Genomic DNA, 13,608 nt, shown 5'->3' on the forward strand with positions numbered 1-13,608 from the left:
GGCCCCGCCGTCCTCCTCCTCCTCCCCAAGTCCGGCTCCTTCCTCTTCGGCCAAGACGAACTCCGGCGAGCAGCTACGTCGAACCTCGAACCGCGTGCAAATCCAGATCTGATTTTGAACGGTTGACTTTTTCTTCCCCAAACCCTAATTTTTATGCCTACTTTGACCGCCTGTAACTTTGCATCCGTAGCTCCGATTTGGACATATAGTATATCAAAATGTTTGTCTCGACGAGTACATCATTTCATTCCATTGCATCTTTTTCATTTGAGTTCATATTGATGCCCAAAATGCTGTTAGAAGGAGGCTTCGTGAGTTAATTGCCAGATCTGCTAGTTCATCTTAGACTTTTGTCATTTTTGCCATTATTATTGTGTGCATGCTATGCCTGTGAGTCCTTCATATGTTTTGTTAAGCGTTTTGTCTTCTTTCCAGAGGTGCAACCCATGCATTTTTAAGATGTGTGTGGTGACTTGTGCAATCTTGCAAAGAGAGGCACCCGGGAAATCTGTTTTTAGGGACTTAGTTGTTTTCACAAGTCTGGGATATTTTAGTTCATGATGCCATATGTTCAGCTTGTTTCCTAGTGATCCGTGCCTCTTTTGAGGATGATCAGCAAAGGAGTTTTGTTAATCATGTTATGCTCTATCCATCCATATCTTTGTTTGCAATTATGGAGCACCCTAGCTTGAGCCAATCGAGCTCTACTTTTGATTCGTGGTGAATCTGGGCAGATCGTCAACTCGTTTGCGATTTTGTCGGCGTTGTTGTAGTTGATCCGTGCATGCTATGTCATTGTTCTTGCCATGTCTAGCTTGTATTTTGTGCCTTCTTAATGGATGTATGCTAGTATTGCCATGACTTGCACCGTGGTGAGTGCATCGAGCTCGTTTACATGCCTTCGTGAGTCATATTTTAGCATGTCTCAGTTTTCACTAAGTCTGAAAACTGATTACGTTTTTGCTATGTTCGTGTGCCCGTTAGTATATTTTGTGAACCCTTTTGGCCCCAGGTCACTTTGGGTCTTTTGTTAAACTTGTTGAGTAGCTCCATGTCATGTTCTTACTTGTCTTAATCAGGTCATGTATCATGTTGTTTTGCTGCTCCGAAGAGGGCTTCGTGATCTGAAATTTCAGACAAGTGTTAATTTCACTAAGTCTGGAATCTGTTTTGCATTTGTGTTTTTGCCATGCTTGTTTGAAGCTCATAATGAATGAATTGGCCATGGCTCAGTGCTAGTATTTTGTTAAGCATCTTGTGTACATCCCTGCCATGTATTTTGTTGTCATGTTTGGTGGCTGTAGCATGTTCATTTCGTTGCATCTAGATGCCTACTTGCTGTAAATCGCAGACCGGTGTCATTCTTAAAACGCTTGCCATTTCCAAACCGTATCTCCGATTCTGATGATCTTTATATCGTTTTCAAGCGATTTCATCCCCTCTATCCAGTGGCACACTTGGTTTTCCAAGTTGGGGCCAGGCTCATGCATTTCCTGTCATATCTTGCATTTTGCATCCCGCATCGCATCCCGCATAGCATATCATCATTTCATCTTATTGCTTGGTCTTGCACGTGGTTGATTGTATCCTTGTTGCTTGTTTGTCTTGTTTGGGTAGAGCCGGGAGACGAATTCGCTTCCGAGGAGCCCGTTGAGTTTGCTTGTGAGGATCCAGTCAACTCTGATAACTGTGCAGGCAAGATGATCATACCCTCGAAATCACTACTATCTTTGCTATGCTAGTTTGCTCGCTCTTGCTATGCCAATGCTATGATGCCTACCTTTTGCTTGTCAGCCTCCCAATTGCCATGTTGAACCTCTAACCCACCTTGTGCTAGCAAACCGTTGATTGGCTATGTTACCGCTTTGCTCAGCCCCTCTTTTAGCGTTGCTAGTTGCAGGTGAAGATTGGAGGTCGTTCCTTGTTGGAACATCTTTTATTTACTTGTTGGGATATCATTATATTGCTATGTTATCTTGATGCATCTATATACTTGGTAAAGGGTGGAAGGCTCGGCCTCTCGCCTAGTGTTTTGTTCCACTCTTGCCGTCCTAGTTTCCGTCATATCGGTGTTATGTTCCCGGATTTTTGCGTTCCTTACGCGGTTGGGTTATAATGGGAACCCCTTGATATTTCGCCTTGATTAAAGCTTGTCCAGCAATGTCCAACCTTGGTTTTACCATTCGCCACCTAGCCTTTTCTTTCCCTTGGGTTCTGCAGACTCAAGGGTCATCCTATTTTAACCCCCCTCCGGGCCAGTGCTCCTCTGAGTGTTGGTCCACCTGTCAGCTGCCGGTGGCCACCAGGGGCAACTCTGGGCTGGCCTACCCGTACCTAAGACAATCTGAGTGTGCCCTGAGAAAGAGATATGTGCAGCTCCTATCGGGATTTGTCGGCACATTCGGGCGGTGTTGCTGGTCTTGTTTTAACCTGTCGAAGTGTCTTGAGTTACCGAGATACCGAGTCTGATCGGAACGTCTTGGGAGGAGGTCTATTCCTTCGTTGACCGTGAGAGCTTGTCATGGGCTAAGTTGGGACTCCCCTGCAGGGATTGAACTTTCGAAAGCCGTGCCCGCGGTTATGGGCAGATGAGAATTTGTTAATGTCCGATTGTAGATAACTTGAACCTTAAATTAATTAAAATGAATCAACTGAGTGTGTTGCCGTGATGGCCTCTTCTCGGCGGAGTACGGGAAGTGGACACGGTGTTGGAGTTATGCTTGCGCAGGTTGTTCTTATAGCTTCCCGCTCGTGCTTTGCCTCCTCTTCTCGCTCTCTTTTGCGGATAAGTTAGCCACCACATATGCTAGTCGCTTGCTGCAGCTCCACATATATTTGCCTTATCCATTCCTATAAGCTTAAATAGTCTTGATCGCGAGGGTGCGAGATTGCTGAGTCCCTATGGCTCACAGATACTATAACTCCAGATGCAGGTCCAGGTGATTCCGCTCCAGGTGACGAGTACGAGCTCAAGTAGGAGTTCGACGAGGACTCTCAGCGTTATTATGTTTCCTTTCCCGATGATCAATAGTGGTGCCTAGTTGGGGTTCGATTAAAATCCTTGTCGCATGTTGGGTTTTCTTCTATTTTGGCGCCGTAGTCGGGCCATGAGTATTTGTATGATGGATGTTATTTATGTACTCTGATGTGACGTGGCGAGTGTAAGCCAACTATGTATCTCCCCCTTTTATCATATATTACATGGGATGTTGTAATGATTGCCTAACTTGCGACATTGCTTTCAATGCGGTTATGTCTCTAAGTCGTGCCTCGACACGTGGGAGCTATAGCCGCATCGAGGGTGTTATACCTATCAAGTTATATTTTTTATCACTTTCAAATTCAGATTTGACCAGATTCAAACTTCAACTTTGTTAGGACATAACTTTCAATCTATGACTCTGTTTGATTTGATTCCTTTTGGAAATTGAAGCCCTAGATCCCTACTATCCTCTAGAACCATGACCACATGATTTTTGTACAACTAAAATGTCTTTGTCCAGAAAGCTTCATTTGGTTCTTTTGAGTTCATGAGTCTTTTACTTGTTTTTTTGAGTGATTTCTTATGTGTGATTATATATGTTGATTATATAGACTTTCTCGGAGTGGCGAATAGTTTTATGAAGTTTACGAAAGCGTTGTTATCTTCACCAACTAATACCAGGCAAGTTCACTTTGACCATGTTTTTCATACCTATGTTTTATTATTTGCATGTAGTAGCACCCTTTCAACAATCCCATCGTTAGTGTTATTGAATCCTCGTAGTTGAGTAGTATGCATGAGGTAGGAACCCATCTCCCTGTTACCAAGCCCGGGACGTATATAGTTTTAATGCTACGCTATCGTGGACGGGGTATGGTATGAGTGCACGAGAGTGGTGTGAGAATGGAGGACTCTATGTCAATGACGATAACTCCATGATGGCATCTGCAAGGGCTGCATCTTCAAGGACTCCAAGACTTCATGATTTCGAGACTCGAGACAAGAATTCAATACACACTACTGGGTGAAGGATGGTTGACGGGCACCCTGGAGCAACCAGTGGATGGCTGGGATGCATGGAGAAGCGCCATGACATCTTGCGGAAAGCTTCACCCAGACTCAAAGAGATGGAAGAATACTTCATGCCCGGAAGCTTACCTATGCAACCGCAAGTCACTATGGGCTCTGGCTTGGTTGACCTTAGTGGTGACTCTGGCTGGGACGGTGCTAGCAGATGTAGAACAATGTTAGGATTGGATGAGCACCAGAGAGTGGTCAGGGGAACTCTTCGGAAGACCATGTTTCGGTTGTCTTGTTCTCAAACACCGTGAAGTGCGAGAAGGAAAAAGAGGGATCGAATCTTGCGGTTAAAGTGTACAAACCTATGCAGAGGGTTAAAACCTAATCGATTAGTCGTGTCCCCGGTTACGGACAACTTGAGCCTCTGGACTTGGATCTATCTCGGGAATCTCAACACCGAACTGTTAATTTAATTGTGGGCAACATTATGATGATATGGGCTATGAGACATCAGTTGGCGGAACCATGTCATGATAGAAAACGCTTAGTATAGACTCCTTATATTACTTTGTTGTAGGGAAAATAAAACCAGCTTTTATGCAAAACAAAACTCAGACACAAAGCCACAAAGCCATATTGCATATAGTATAGTTTTATCATCTGTTTTTCTTACAGTGATCTTTTTGGTACATTCAATGTACTGACCTACATGGCTGCAACGTATCATGTTGCAGGATTATTTATACGATGAGTGAGTTTCGTTGTTGGCTTATGGTCTACACTCAACTTGCCGCTGGTGTTGATGGGACTCCACACCCTTCTGTTTGTTTCCGCTGCGACATATGAGGTATATATCAATTTTACGTTATTTATACACGTGATTGCACTTTGATATATACATAGATGTACTGTGTGTGCCAGCATACTGATTCAGGGATGGCACGGATACACAGAGGCTTGACCATCTGAGGTCGGGTCGCTGCAGATATGGTATGAGAGCACATGTTGACTGTAGGACGTGACCCTAAAAATTGGAAAGCCCCTAGGACATGATATCTATAAAACTTTGTTTTAAAAAATCTTCCTTCTCATCTTTTTTGATATTACCACAAATTCCCTTTTACCTCAAATAGTTAGAATATACCCCTTTCCCTTTTGACCATATGGAGGATCAACTGAATCCGCTCCAAGGAGGACAAGATTTTGGATAACTGATGGCCTCATCAGAGTAAAGAAGATTTCACCATGCGTTGGAAGAATTGCAGCTGCAACAATAGAAGACTCTGAAGACTTGAAGAATTGGAAAACTCCAAAGATTTATTTGACCCTTAGAAGACCAAAACCCCTGTTATATACTTACGTTAGATGCGGCGATTTGTGAGCTGTTATTTGTTTGATGTTTTTCCGACAGCCACAAAAGAAAACTTGTTTCTTCAAAACTATTGTTTGTATTGTGTGTATCTCCCTCCACTTCTCTCCTATCTCATCCCAAAACCTTTGGATCCAATAGATGGTGAATGAAGAAGGACTAGTATTCTCTGGAACGATGACTCAACGGGAGGTAGAACTATGGATTCAAAATATGGAGGATCACTTCAGGAACAACTTGATTGGAAGCAAGTATGAGTTTCAATACACTCTTCGGTACTTTACAAAAAGTGCTGCAACCTGGTGGAAAATGCATCAAGCCATACAAGGATGCAACAGAGCAAGAACTTGGGAGGAATTCAAGAAGACTCTGTTAAGATCCCGTCTCATTCGGAAGCACTGTGATAACCCGATGAAGAAACCTTGTGCCTGCAAGATTTGCGGAGAAATAGGACACACCAATGAAGAACACAAGGATGGATGCCCTCATTGTGACGGAAATCACCCAACTGAAGAATGCCCAACTGGGCAGGTTACTTGTTTCTTGTGTGAAGGAACTACGCACTACCCTGCTCAATGTCAAATTTACCCCAAGGTACAAGAAATTACCAAGCAGCGGAAGGAAGCCATGAAAGAAGCCCCCAGGGAAAGTTTAGAAGAACCCGTGATGGAGGAAGTTATTGAAGACCCTGATGGTGAAGGCCCAAACAAAATTTTCACCCAAGTTTGCTATTCATGTGGAGGACATTTTTCAGAGTATTGCACGAAGGAAAGCCAAGAGTATCTCGGAGACTTCTCGATAGCAGAAGTGAAGTTTGACCCTCAGGAAATAGAAGCTCTGATCATTGCGGAGAAATTCAGGAAGAGAAAACAAAGGCATCCCCTGAACAACCCAATTTCTGAATAGAAGGACCTGAGTAATGTCACTTATTACAGGTGCAAGGATTTAGGTCATTACGCTAATAAATGTCCAGAGAAGAAGCCTAGAACCCAAAGAGCAGACACCATCCCCGAGAAGCCCAAAAACTTATCGAAAATTATTTGTTTTCGTTGCAAGGAAGCAGGACATTATGCTAGTAAATGCCCCGACAAGATGAAAGTTGGAGCTGAGTAGTTGAGATTTTGGTATTCATAATAAGTGTAGTAGGAAGCACATTTATTTTTCATGAGGATATGGAGTTGAATTTATGTAATGAGAGTTTCAATGATTGTAATGAAATCATGAATCAATAAATTTAAGGTGTTATGATTTCATACGTCATATTATATGAGTTTTTACTCCATGAACAAAGATGTTGACCATTTTCGAGGATATGAGAAATATGGTCCATGGAAGAATTTGTGCATTTCAATGGTGGTAGTCCCTTGTAAGAACACCCGGCCAATGGAAAAGGAAATATGTCCCACATATTTGGAGTTTGGACAAAAAAGTTGGAGTTTTTCTTTTGATACGATGGTTATTAAGAAACAGAGTACTATTGGATTTAAAGGAGGTTTAATATGGAACAAGAGTTACTCCAAGGATGAGTTAAACTTGTACAAGTGTTGAAGTGGGCCATAACCCACAGGCCTAGGATTTGAAAAGGAACAGACGTAACCTTGATGAAGGAAGAAATTTGGAAGAATCGGTGATTCAATCAACATACGTTTACTAGGAGGATACACAAAAACATGAGAGTCGTGAAGAACGATAGATGTTTTGTTCAGGTTGTAGAAATAATGGAATTACCCGAACCCAGTTCGAGGACAAGAGAAATTCTGCAATGCTTGTGAGAATGACCGAGTGTTAGAAATGCGAGATTCGCTAAACCTTATACAGGGTAATGATTCGGGTGCGGAATGGATTGATCACCATATCGACTTACTTGTATCATTCGCTCTTGCTATTTGGAATGGTAAATCTGAGCGACTTACCCATCATGGAGAGACAACGATATCAAACCTTGTTTAAACCTTAGAATGGCATGTTAAGAAACCCTGGTACCAGGCAGTTGTTGCCAATCGTAGGTTATACGGTGATATTTAGCCTAGACCCATTTTCTATAGGAAAACCATTAATGGTTGACCACCAAGAGGTTCCGATAGTTGTTTAGCATTGGCGACAGACCGGTCAGCTAAGAAGACCCAGTCTTGGAAGAACCTTACCATGATGAAAGGACACAAGATTTTGAGGAAAAGAGATTATGCCCTTACCGGAAGGACACCAGCGAAGGAGTTATTCTAGGGAATATGAGAAGACCAACACCGTCAACCCAAAGGAATGAGTACATGAGTTTTGTCGGAACCATAACCATGCTTTTAAGTGTAGTAGCACCCCATACCTCTCCGGACAATGGATTTGCCAGAAGACCCCCAAACCCTAACCTTTCCTGCTAGCCTCTTTGAATCTTGAAGACGAGATTCATTTTAAGTATGGTAGGTTTGTAACATCCCAAAATTCTAAATTTTGGAATGTTATATTAAATAAATAACTTTGATTTTTTGTTTGATTGTGAGTGATTGATTGTGTGAAATTGAGTGAAATTTGAAACCTTTTGAAAGTTGAATGAGAGGTAATGAAATGACTTTCCCAAACTTTCACTTTGCATTCTCATCTCCATGAATTCAAATTCTTTTTAAATGCAAAACCATAGTGAAGATGACATGACTTCTTCCATTTAAAATGAAAAGGGTTTTTGAAAATATTTGAAGTTTCATTTGCAAATGATTCAAATCAGAAACTTTATGCAGGTCAATGAGTTTCATGAGAAAAGATAAGATGACTTCTTCAAAACTTGCAGAAAGAGAGTTGGAAGTATCCAATAATCATTTTGGAGTTATTTGAATTTTTAGTCAAATTATTTTTCTCCTAACAATAAATAGACGGAAATAAGGGTAAAATGATTCCCTTCGATGGAAAATTCGGAGAAAATAATTTAAAAATAAGTTGGTATTTAAAAAATGATTTTTCATTGGGTTTTATTGCAACAACAGCACTGTTTGACTTTTGTGAATTTTTGTGGATTTAATTTAAACTTCGAAAATAGTTCACATTGTGGGAAATCTTTCTCTGAAAATTTTGATATATTATATGGCTACATAATATTTTGTATTTACTTCTGATTCTTTTTGTCAAGTATGTGCTTTATTTAAAAAAAGAGGGGGCCGAAGCCACCGAGGCCCAACTCCCTCCCTCTCTCTCCGCGGCCCAGCAGCACCTTAGGCCCATGGCCTCCCCCTCTCGCACCGAAGCGCTAAGCGCTCGGTCAACCGCTCCTCTTGCTCGTTCCCTGCCGCTGACTCACGGGCCGCACATGTCATCCCCATCCTTTGTAATTTTCTTTCGTGTTCATCATGGGAACAATATCCCGATGCAAATCCTCTCGATTCGATCCGTTCGTTTCGCCTCATGCAAGACCGACTCCATATAAATACCCCCTCCTCCTCATCCGATTTTCGCAAAAATTGGAAGGTTTCGATCTTGTTTCACCCCGATCCAATCTCGCCGGAGTTCCCCGTCGCCTGAAGGATGTTTCCGCTGCCACCGAAGGTTACTTGAGCCCTCTTTCTCTTATGTTTCTCCGTGCCTCTCTACTACACACCTACCTGACTCCTCCTTCGCAGACGCGTGCGAGAACAACTCCCCGACGCCTTTCGAATCTCACCGGAATTCGCCTCGCTCCAGCCGCTCGCCTTCGTCACCACCGCAAGAACTCGACACCACAGACACTACCATCGCCATCGGCGAGACGCGCCGGACCCCGTCGTCTTCCTCTCCAACCCCGAAGACCACCAACATGAGCGCCACGACCACCACCCAAAGTCGCAGCACCGTTGACGGCCGAGTCGCTCGAGCTCTGAGCTCCGTCCCACGGGCCCCTGCCCGACCCCGTTGCCCAGCGCCGCCCGACGCCACGCCGGAGACGCCGCCCCACCCTGCCTTCGTCTGCCTCGCCGGAGTCGCCGCCTGAGATGACGGCCATGCTTCTGTAAGCGCCACCACCTCCCATGTGTCCTCCCCTCTTCTTTCATGTTTTGTTTGTTTGTTCGGTTCAACCAGTGAACGGTTTTTAGTTAGACAGAACGGTTATTACTTTACCGTCGTCAGATCCAAAATCTATGGTCTAGATTAGATCTGTTTTTGTTTTTGGGCCAAAGCATTTTCTTCTAATTAGCGGTCATTCGCTAGATTTGCTCCAGAGAACAGTTTCTATCCATTAGTATTGCGACACGTGTCCAGGGACTCAATTGCAGATAGAAGTTTCATAGATTAGTCCCTGGATTTTTCAGAACAACCCCTGAACTTCAAAACCCTCCAACCTTTTATCCGTAACTCCGATTTAGGTGTTTCTTTTTGCAGAATACTCCTTGTGACATATACTTTCCAACAAAAAGTGGATTTTGGAGAGTGAGCAAATCAAATTTATTCAACTTCAAATCTAGTTCAAACCTTCGTTCGACCGTAACTTTTGAACCGGAGCTTAGTTTTTTTATGAAACCAATGCCAAATTGTTCATCATGATTCCATCTATATAGTGATCCTATCAAGTTATATTTTTATCACTTTCAAATTCAGATGTGACCGATTCAAACTTCAACTTTGTTAGGACATAACTTTTAATCTATGACTCTGTTTGATTTGATTCCTTTTAGAAATTGAAGCCCTAGATCCCTACTATCCTCTAGAACCATGACCACATAATTTTTGTACAATTAAAATGTCTTTGTCCAGAAAGCTTCATTTGGTTCTTTTGAGTTCATGAGTCTTTTACTTGTTTTTTTGAGTGATTGCTTATGTGTGATTATATATGTTGATTATATAGACTTTCTCAGAATGGCGAATAGTTTTATGAAGTTTACGAAAGCGTTGTTATCTTCACCAACTAATACCAGGCAAGTTCACTTTGACCATGTTTTTCATACCTATGTTTTACTATTTGCATGTAGTAGCACTGAGGGAGTCCTGGATTAGGGGGTGTTCGGGTAGCCGCACTATACCTTCAGCCGGACTCCAGGACTATGAAGATAAAGATTGAAGACTTCGTCCCGTGTCTCGATGGGACTTTCCTTGGCGTGGAAGGCAAGCTTGGCGATGCGGATATTCAAGATCTCTTACTATTGTAACCGACTTTGTGTAACCCTAACCCTCTCCGGTGTCTATATAAACCGGAGGGTTTTAGTCCGTAGGACAACTTCATCATACAACATTCATACCATAGGCTAGCTTCTAGGGTTTAGCCTCCTTGATCTCGTGGTAGATCTACTCTTGTACTACCCATATCATCAATATTAATCAAGCAGGACGTAGGGTTTTACCTCCATCAAGAGGGCCCGAACCTGGGTAAAACATCGTGTTCCTTGCCTCCTGTTACCATCCGGCCTAGACGCACAGTTCGGGACCCCCTACCCGAGATTCGCCGGTTTTGACACCGACATTGGTGCTTTCATTGAGAGTTCCTCTGTGTCGTCGCTTTTAGGCCCAATGGCTCCTTCGATCATCAACAACGATGCAGTCCAGGGTGAGACTTTTCTCCCCGGACATATCTTTGTCTTTGGCGGCTTCGCACTGCGGGCCAATTCGCTTGGCCACCTTGAGCAGATCGAAAGCTACGCCCCTGGCCATCAGGTCAGGTTTGGAAGCCTAAACTACACGGCTGACATCCGCGGGGACTTGATCTTTGACAGATTCGAGCCACAGTCAAGCGCGCCGCACTGTCTCGATGGGCATGATATAGCTCTGCCGCTGAACAGTGTCTTGGAGGCCGCACACGCATCGGTTCCGACCATTGATTCGGAGCCTACTGCATCGATCGAGGATCAACGGTTGGACGCTGCCTCAGGGGCTGCGATCTTAGAGGTGATCGAGCCGAACTCCAGCCCTGCACTCCGCATGGCCCGTGACTCCGAGGAGCCGGATTCCTCTCCGAACTCCGAGCCCCCCGCGCCCCTGCTGATCGAATCCGATTGGGCGCCGATAATGGAGTTCACTGCAGCCGACATCTTTCAGCACTCGCCCTTCGGCGACATCCTGAATTCTCTAAAGTCTCTCTCTTTATCAGGAGAGCCCTGGCCGGATTACGGTCAGCAAGGTTGGGATACGGACGATGAAGAAATTCAAAACCCACCCACCACCCACTTCGTAGCCACTGTCGACGACTTAACCGACATGCTTGACTTTGACTCCGAAGACATCGACGGCATGGACGACGATGAGGAGACGAACAAGAACCAGCACCTGTAGGGCGCTGGAAGGCCACCTCATCATATGACATATATATGGTGGACACTCCAAAGGATGTAGATGGCAATGGAACAGCAAGGGACGATACCTCTAAGAAACAGCCCAAGCGCCGGCGTCAGCGGCGCCGCTCTAAATCCCGCCAAAGCAAAAACGGTGATTCCGGCACGGGAGATAATACTACTCCGGATAGCGCCGAAGAACACCCCCTCCAGCAAGATTCAGCACAGGAGGACAGAGAAGCCATCCCTCACGAGAGGGCGGCGGACCAAGAGGTTGAGGACGATAATTATACGCCTCCCTCCGAAGACGAGGCAAGCCTCGACGACGACGAGTTCGTCGTGCCAGAGGATCTCGCCGAACAAGAGCGTTTTAAACGCAGGCTTATGGCCACGGCAAGCAGCCTCAAGAAAAAGCAGCAACAACTTAGAGCTGATCAGGATTTGCTAGCTGACAGATGGACTGAAGTCCTTACGGCCGAAGAGTATGAACTCGAACGCCCCTCCAAGAGTTACCCAAAGCGCAGGCTGCTACCCCGACTAGAGGAGGAAGCACCTGCATCACCAGCGCAAGACATGGCCGACCGGCCACCTCGTGGCCGCGACAGAGAGGCCTCTGGGCCCTCCACTCAAGCCATGCCCCGACGCCGCATCAAGCATACTAAGGCATGGGAAAATGCGCCTGACCTGCGCGACATACTGGAGGACAAGGCAAGGCAAACAAGATCGATCTATGGATCGCGCAGGCGCCCCACGGCACGTGACGGTGATCGTCACTCCGGATGCAATAAATTAGGCCGGGCCGAACTCAACAGACAAAGCTCCTTCGAGTTGCGTCGTGATATAGCCCAATACAGAGGCGCCGCACACCCAGAATAATTCACAGATGAAGTAATGGATCATAAAATCCCTGAGGGCTTCAAACCCGTAAACATCAAATCGTACGATGGCACAACAGATCCTGCGGTATGGATCGAGGATTATCTCCTTCATATCGACATGGCCCGCGGTGATGATCTACACGCCATCAAATACCTCCCACTCAAACTTAAGGGACCGGCCCGGCATTGGCTTAACAGTTTGCCAGTAGACTCAATCGGTTCTTGGGAGGACCTGGAAGCCGCATTCCTTGACAACTTCCAGGGCACTTATGTGCGACCACCGGACGCCGATGACCTAAGCCACATAATTCAGCAGCCAGAGGAATTGGCCAGGCAATTCTGGACACGGTTCCTAACAAAGAAAAACTAGATAGTCGACTGTCCGGACGCAGAGGCCTTAGCGGCCTTCAAGCATAATATCCGTGACGAGTGGCTTGCCCGGCACCTGGGACAGGAAAAGCCGAAATCTATGGCAGCCCTCACGACACTCATGACCCGCTTTTGCGCAGGAGAGGACAGCTGGCTGGCTCGCAGCAACAATTTAACCAAGAACCCTGGTAATTCGAATACCAAGGACAAAAGCGACATGTCGCGTCAGAACAAAGAAAAGCGTCGCGTTAACAGCGACAGCAACGAGGAGACGGCAGTTAATGCCGGATTCCGAGGCTACAAATCCGGTCAACGGAAAAAGCCATTCAAAAGAAATACTCAGGGCCCGTCCAGTTTGGACCGAATACTCGACCGCTTGTGCCAGATACATGGCACCCCCGAAAAGCCAGCCAATCACACCAACAGGGATTGTTGGGTGTTCAAGCAGGCAGGCAAGTTAAGAGCCGAAAACAAAGACAAGGGGATGTATAGCGACAGCGAGGAGGAGCCCAGGCCGCCGAACAACGGTGGACAGAAGGGATTTCCCCCGCAAGTGCGGACGGTGAACATGATATACGCAACCCACATCCCCAAGAGGGAGCGGAAGCGTGCGTTACGGGACGTATATGCGATGGAGCGAGTCGCCCCAAAGTTCAGCCCATGGTCCTCCTGCCCGATCACCTTTGATCGAAGGGACCACCCCACTAGCATCTGTCACGGTGGCTTCGCCGCATTGGTTTTAGACCCAATCATTGACGGATTTCATCTCAC

General features: G+C 45.3%; 2 long non-coding RNA genes across 3 annotated transcripts in view; both read left to right on the forward strand.

Annotated features, from left to right (window-relative positions):
- The window catches only part of LOC123151224 (uncharacterized), a 4,093-nt gene extending 2,398 nt beyond the window's left edge, over positions 1-1,695 (forward strand). Inside the window, exon 3 of the long non-coding RNA XR_006475554.1 lies at positions 1,618-1,695. This is a non-coding gene — a long non-coding RNA (uncharacterized lncRNA). The remainder of the gene's footprint in view (positions 1-1,617) is intronic.
- A 6,964-nt stretch (positions 1,696-8,659) lies between these two features.
- Positions 8,660-10,442, forward strand: LOC123151768 (uncharacterized). Of its 2 annotated transcripts, none has more exons than XR_006475804.1 (3): positions 8,660-8,900; positions 8,975-9,339; positions 10,174-10,442. It is a non-coding gene; the product is annotated as an uncharacterized lncRNA (long non-coding RNA). The 2 variants fall into 2 exon arrangements; XR_006475805.1 differs by having other exon boundaries at positions 10,298-10,363.
- The last annotated feature ends 3,166 nt before the right edge of the window (positions 10,443-13,608 follow it).

The sequence above is a fragment of the Triticum aestivum genome, chromosome 7A, assembly GCF_018294505.1.
Source record: "Triticum aestivum cultivar Chinese Spring chromosome 7A, IWGSC CS RefSeq v2.1, whole genome shotgun sequence".
In the NCBI taxonomy this organism is placed as follows: Eukaryota; Viridiplantae; Streptophyta; class Magnoliopsida; order Poales; family Poaceae; genus Triticum; species Triticum aestivum.